Source organism: Amblyomma maculatum, chromosome 11, assembly GCF_055883805.1.
Source record: "Amblyomma maculatum isolate TAMU_Amacu chromosome 11, ASM5588380v1, whole genome shotgun sequence".
NCBI classification, from domain to species: Eukaryota; Metazoa; Arthropoda; class Arachnida; order Ixodida; family Ixodidae; genus Amblyomma; species Amblyomma maculatum.
The window spans coordinates 43,346,505-43,353,701 of NC_139354.1; the positions used below are offsets into that span (position 1 = coordinate 43,346,505).

The 7,197-nt window shown below is 48.5% G+C and overlaps 1 pseudogene; it reads right to left on the reverse strand.

Moving 5' to 3' along the window:
• Window positions 1–6,026: 6,026 nt before the first annotated feature.
• On the reverse strand, window positions 6,027–6,845 carry LOC146173663 (ubiquitin-conjugating enzyme E2 Z pseudogene; annotated as a pseudogene).
• Window positions 6,846–7,197: the final 352 nt, after the last annotated feature.

The following is a 7,197-nucleotide window of genomic DNA, read 5'->3' on the forward strand; positions in this document are numbered from 1 at the left end:
TGTGGCATTAATGTCATGGGTGTAACCAGTAAGTATATGAGTCAATTAGCCTCGAAGTTTGCTGCTAGTTGCCAGAAAACAATCTTTTAAGAAACAGTTCCCATCTAAAGGACTGCAGGCATGGATTGTTTGGCTCAATTTGATTGATTGTACTGCGTAACTGGTAAATCTATGCTACTTTTACTTCCAGAAGGTAGCAATTACACAAGTAGCTTTGCTGATTAGTGAACAGTGGCCACTTTTACTACTGCAGAGAGCAGGATACAAGAAGGAACTTGCCTGTTTTGCTGGGCATTGGCAAATATTGTGGCGATTTGTTTGCAGATGTGGATCATCGCGAAGAGCAACCGAAAATGTGTTTACACTTGAATCTAAAGGCTTAAATAAGACCTTGCAACTGCACTCCGATTCCATGTCCTGTGGATGAGTTCTCAATTCGAAAGTACAAAACTGGTGATGACATTGGTTGCCTCTTGCCAATGCGGTATATCAAGTCTGAACGTAGTGATAATACACATGCTTCTGGAATTGTCATGAATATGCCACGAAGAATTTGGATTATCCAGAATACCATCAAAATTTTCGTTTTGGGGTAAAGGCCCATTTGAAGTCGACAGCAGTCTCTAGTACAGTTCACTGGCTTGACATCTTATCCATTTTGGCCTTTTTTTTTTTTTTTCTCAAACTGGTTGCAGCGTGCTTAGTAAGTTTGGACTCTTGCAGATAAGTAAATGTAGTTAGTTTAATGAAACCAATAAATAAGCAAAATTTGTAGGCTTTTAGTGTTTCATACGAGGCATCGCAGGCCGCATGGACCCGATTTCCTTTGTAATTTCAACAAATCGCATTCCGCTTTGTTTTGAGTAGGTGTGCTTGTCGCCACTCTTCTCAGCGGTCAGGGAACTGAAACAAATGATCCGGGGAACTTAGAACGGTAGGTTGCGAGTGCTCTTGTAAATGGGAATCGAGTTTCGACTTGGGCAAATGTGAGATGGTAGCTATTTAAATGAGGCACACGGTGCTGTATAACCGACGTACAATTCCTCCGCGACAAAAAGTAATTCGTTGAGACTCCTGGTTGCACACAAGGTAACCGTCAAAGGAAATTAAAAGCGCAAGAATTCCGATGACTGGCTTGCTTAGTGTTGTCAAATATTAATGTTCTTTTTTCAGCTTGCTATAGTTTACTGCAATATCGCTGTATAGGTGTTTCCTGCTGTTGAATCACGCGAGGACAGGTTTATAAATTGCTTCCTCTTTAATTCCATTGGACGATTGGTGTTTAGTGATGTCTTACGCATAAGGCGCAAGCATGGTATCTGCTTCGTAGCGGAGATGCCACCCACCTCTAGTCGCGTACAACTAGTCTGCAGAAACAGCCACACTCAATTTCTCCTGGACAAGGTGCGCTGTTAAGGCTTTTCTAATTGCCTAATACAAAGCTTGCCGTTATAAATTATAAGCTCAGGACCTGCAATGCCTCTTGGCTGTTCAATATAATAAAATATAAAAAAAACTACCGTTCAGCAGAATAAGGCGCACACCGGATACAATTAATGACCCATAGGTATATAACCGCTGCTGTTTTAAGTTGTACTGTAGAGCTGATGCGGACATGGAATGTATTGCGGTGCCTGGCATAGCACTGTCGAAGATGGATTTTAGATTTACCACTCGTCGCGATCTCTCTGGCCTCGAGTCATCTGATTGGTGGAAGCGCGGGAAGTTGTCAAGACATCCGGTTCCGGTGTGTCCACCTATCGAATGACTTGAGGTCGGGGAGTAGCGATGCTTCCGACAACGACGCAGACTCGGAGAGAGAGAGAGAGAAAACTTTATTTCAAAAAAAAAGAAAAAAAAAAGGGGGGGGGGGGGGGCAGTGAGTGGAGTCTTCATTTCAAGACCCCAGTGGCCTGGGCTGCCGCTCTTGCCTGAGTTACCAGCCTACGCTGGGCCTAGATCAGAGCATTGCAGAGTGGCCTCCCACTGCGCCTCCGAATGGTGCATGTTTATGTGTGGAGGTTTGGGGCCTGTGCACCCCCATGTGACATGGTAGGCGGTGGGCTGGTCATTGCACCAAGGGCATATGTCTGTGTAGTGTTCTGGGAACATTATGTTGTATTGATGTAGGTTGGTGTAAGTGTTGGTTTGAAGCTGTCTCCAGACTCGGAATACGGCCCCATGCTCCACCAAGACGCGAGGACTAGGCACCGAGTCATCAGAATTAACAGGCCTGCGACCAAAACGCTAGACCTCAACGGGACAAGCACCCGACCGCCCGTAGCGAAGACAAAAGCCGTGGCGAGATGGAGCCGTTTAAGCGCACACGCTGCGGCCCCTGAAAACCGACCTTTGCCTCGATGGCAGAGGCGTAGAGCCTTGGAATGCCCACGCTGCGTGCTGATGACCTGACTGAGAGTACGCTTCATTTTGTTCCCTCCGGTTCACTGTGATTCCTTTGAGATGTTACCAAAGGGTGTTACCCTGTGGAAACGGCCCTGGAGGGCCTCGAGCGACCTGCATAGTGGTTTTACGTTAAGCCGCAACTGAATCTCTGGTTCAACACCGTGAGGTCCCATTTTCTCAGTGAGTAACCTGGACCCCGATTCTCGAAATACGCCTGCCGGTGCCGGATGGTCTGTTATTAGCCGTGCTGAAAATTTTCACGATCGCGTTGTTTTATGTCAACCCGAAGAGGAAGCAAAAAAAAAAAGACAATTCGAGGTCCAATTAAGATCCTATCAATGGTCTACTGCTAAACGGACCACGCCAGCTGGGGAGCCAACGAGGCCAGCCACAGTGGGAAGATGGGTTGGTGTAATGTGGGTAAGGATGGCTCTGGGGTAGGCAAAATGGAGATAATCCGCGTTGGCGTGCCCTTGTTGCCAAGAGAGAAGGAAGGGGTGGCAAGAGGGCTGTATGAGACTGGCTGTGCGGCGGACGAGGACAGATGGACACGAGGTCCGACATGGAGAGAGAGTAACGTCCAGAATAGCGGTGTGGTGTACATTGTCGAATGCTTTAGTAATGCCCAGCGCAAGGATATAGCTCGAATGCGCTTGTGGTGGAAGGGATGCAGGACATCCTCGCAAAACGAGCATGACATCCTTAGTTGACAGTTCGTGGCGAAAACCGAACATGGAGCCCGGATGCAGGTCATGGTCGTGCAGGTAAGTTTGGAGGCGACTGGATATGCTCGAACAGCTTTCCGAGACGGGAGGTGAGAGAGCTGGGGCGGTGGGCAATAGGTTTGCCGGGTTTGGAGATGAGGGACACTTGCATGTATCCAGAAGGGAAGAATGCCAGCTTGTGTATTGAGAAGGTGAGTAAGGGCATCGAGAGAAATGGTATCTAGGTTGCGGAGTGCCTTGTTAGCGATTCGAGCCGAGGAGCTGCGGAGTGTCAATACCGCCGCACGTACAGCCTTTGTCAAAAGCGTAGAGCCCGGAGGGTCTGCTTCTGAGCCATGTAGCGGCGCTGATTTATCATTAATGGAGGTCCTTCCCGTTGAACAGTGTAGGACAAAAAATCTTACCATCAAGAGATTCGGAACTCTGCAAATGCATTACAAGCCGAACGAAGGGGCTCAGAAGCAGACCCCCTGGGCTCTACACTTTTGACAAAGATTGTACTTCGCCCAGTGAGATGTACGCATAAATATTGGGATTGGGAGATCCGGTGTAAGCGGAAAGAGGCGTACGGGGTCGGCGCAAATGTAGCGATTCCGGAAGGCCTCCAGGAACTCTATCGGCGAGTGTGGAGTAGCAAAGAAGATGGGAGATATCCTTGCGCTGGGAAGCTTTGGTGTGCGTAGGGTCTAGCAGCACCCTGAGAAGCGACCACGTGTCGCGAAGGGAGATCCGGTGTAAGCGGAAAGAGGCGTACGGGGTCAGTGCAAATGTAGCGATTCCGGAAGGCCTCCAGGAACTCTATCGGCGAGTGTGGAGTAGCAAGTACGGGGTCAGTGCAAATGTAGCGATTCCGGAAGGCCTCCAGGAACTCTATCGGCGAGTGTGGAGTAGCAAAGAAGATGGGAGATATCCTTGCGCTGGGAAGCTTTGGTGTGCGTAGGGTCTAGCAGCACCCTGAGAAGCGACCACGTGTCGCGAAGGCCCAGGTTCCCCGCCTTCATATCCTGTACTCCTGTCTGGCTCACTTGCCCCCTGCATCTTGGTCCTTTAGCAGTCCGCAGCACTAGGAGGTTGCTTTTTCCCTTTCTTTGCTTTTGGCTGTCATACCAATAAGTTTTGCACCACCACCACGTTGCTGCAGGCGCAAGAGTTTGGAGCGAGGAGGGATTGGAGCAAAAACTAGGGCGAGATATCATAGCTTGCAAGGAGCGAGTCTGCGAGGTGGTATGCGGGGGTGTGGCCAATGCGAAAAATTGCTTACTAAAAGGTTTCGCGCCACAAGTTAGAAGCACGTGACTGACACTTTTGAGAAGCAATGTTTAGCCACCACGGTGGCTCACTCGTTACGATACTTGTCTATTCAATGCGAGTATCTGGGCTGGATCCCGACTGCGGCTGCCGCCCTTCGATGGCGGCGAAATGCGTTTGCGTGCTGTGTGATGTCAGTGCACGTTAAAGATCCCCAGATGCCATGGTCGCAATTATTCCGTAGCCGTCAAGTACGAAGTTCTTTCACTCTCTTTCCTTGCGGCGTGGTTGAGTTGTCCAGCATGGTGCGACAGATACTGCGTCTTATAAGCCAATATCGAGCAATATGGCGCACGCAGGCGAATTTCGAGAGTCGGTTCCCTTTGATTCCCTATGTAATATCGGTCGGGGTTTTTGGGATGAACCTATTTTGTTTTCTGTGGGCGCATGCTAGTAGGTTTAAATTTAATAACGGTGGGATCCTCCAAAGGAAAAAATAACAGAAAAAAAAAAACAATTCAGCATGTGAATTCAAAGCATTGTCTTCTGTGTGCGACCGCAAAGAAGACTTATTGGTCACTCCAGTATGAAATGGAATTAAATTTTGAGCACTTAGTTAATTACACCGTAGCTTTATTAAAAAGCACACTATTTTCATATAGGTTTCCTAGGCGTGCAGTGTCAGTCATTTGCGACCTGTAAAAATAAAATGCTTAGTAAAAATCTGTTTCGTTTCATATTGGAGGAAATCTACGTTGTACATCATAGAACATTCTGAAAGAATCTATACTGTTCCAGAAGCACGTCATACTTCTGCTTGTGGGTGTGTAGCCGCTCAACCTTTGGTTGTTGCGACTTAAGCAATCTAACAAGGCTTTATTGTGATTGCTGGTTTCGAAATTTCGATGGACGATCCTGGCCTGTGCTTTCGCAAGGTTCAGCCACGTTAAGCATGCGCACTTGGTTAACTTTTCACTAACGACCGGACAAACTTTATACTGTGCTATTATAACAGTACACTGCATGCATGCATGCATGCATGCATGCATAGCTGCGCTGTCACGAATATAGTTATCAATGTTATCTACGCAGGCTTGCAGAAGATAAGGAACTTGAAGTAGCAAGCAAAGAGCCCCGTAGGGCAATCAGGCAGAATGGGGTGCAAATAAATCGCGCGTGGTATCCAGTGTCAGTGCACACAAATTGTCCAGGTCGAGTTGGCGTGGAAGAAAAATATAATACAGCGTTATACGAATGAGGTTTGTAAAGCAAAGATGAAGCACAGAGGAGGTAACCACCACCATCCACGAACACGAGCCGTGTGTCAAATCAACCACTGAGACATTCTATAGTATCGGGCTGTTATGAAGAATCATATACCATGTCTGTGCGTTTCGCTTAACATTTGCTACTATACCTGCATTTATTAAGGTTATAGCATTAAATGTTTTCCAATTTATAAATCGTATTCCAAAACTTTCAATTAGGTGCAGGTCAGAGCAGGATGGCATTGCATCATCTGCACTCCTCCACAACACCGCAACGCCCCACTGAGTGCTTTACATTCTATCGAGAAGCTCGTCTTTAGTATTTGCTGACAAATGGGCGTATGGCCTCATCATTTTCCGCTGCAGCTTGGGCTGCAACTCAATTCACAACTTGCGCTGCGTATTCCGCGGCAGCTTGTTCCGCAGCTGCTTGGATCTCTGCCTTTTCCTTAAGACACTGTAGTCGCGCGAGCAGCGATTTGAACTGGAACGTGGCCACCAGTGAGGGACTATAAGTGTCCTTCATTTCTGTACCCGTGAGGTGCAGCTGGGCCTTCACAGCGTCTTCGTATTTGCCGTACGACTTGAGGAAAGACTGCAGAATCAGCCCCCTGAAGGATGGCTGGCACTGAGGGTGATTCTTGAGGGCAGCCTCCACCTGGTCGCACACGGCCACCCTCAAGGTCTCGTGGCGGACGAACAGGTCATACCGGTGTGAATCGCCTGCTTGCTCTTCTCTGTAGTTCCCATTGAAGTACGGATGCTCTCCCATCAGAGACTGGACGCTGAGCAACAAGCTGGCGAGGTTGAGAGTAGGATCCCAACCCGGTCCATATGCCGTTCCCAAGGTACTCAGACAGACCTTACCGCTGCTGTAGAGGTTGACGTTGAAGCGAACCCGGCCAGCGTCTGTGGTAAGGTGCCGCAGGCGGGGCGGACTGAGAGGATAGTCCGAGGGGCAGCGGAGAAAAAATTGGAAGAATCCACCCTCGTACGGTGTTCCGGCAGACCCCACTATGAGCACGTGAATTTTGGTGGCGTCGCTCTCTTCGGGCGAGATGAAGATCTTGTTCGGCTTATCGGCCTGGAACGCGTCGATGTCGTTCTGAACCCTGTGCAAGCACTCTGGAGGAGGCTGAACTCCGTCCTCGTACATTGGGTCCCAGGGGCTGGCGCTTGACAACTGTGCCTGCATCATTCTGGCCGTTCGGCGAAGTCGGTGGACGAGAATTTTAGAAAGCGCCAAATGTTGTTGTAGCGCAGTCGAATTTAGCTTGCCCCTCGTATACTGCACCCGACCTCTCTCGTACGTGTCACGCTGCATTTCCTTCCTCTTCTTATCCTACATCATATGCATCGCGCATTGAGAATTAGATGTCTGAGCTTGACAGTACTTCAGCACGCGCTAATTCTTGACCCAAAAAAATGACTTCGCTTGGTATCAAAACATTATTCTCAAATATTGTGAGCCCTCCACGGATCTTCTTTCATTTGTACATACCATGATCTTCTTCTTCCTCTAGTACATACCATCATCATCGTCCCGCGGC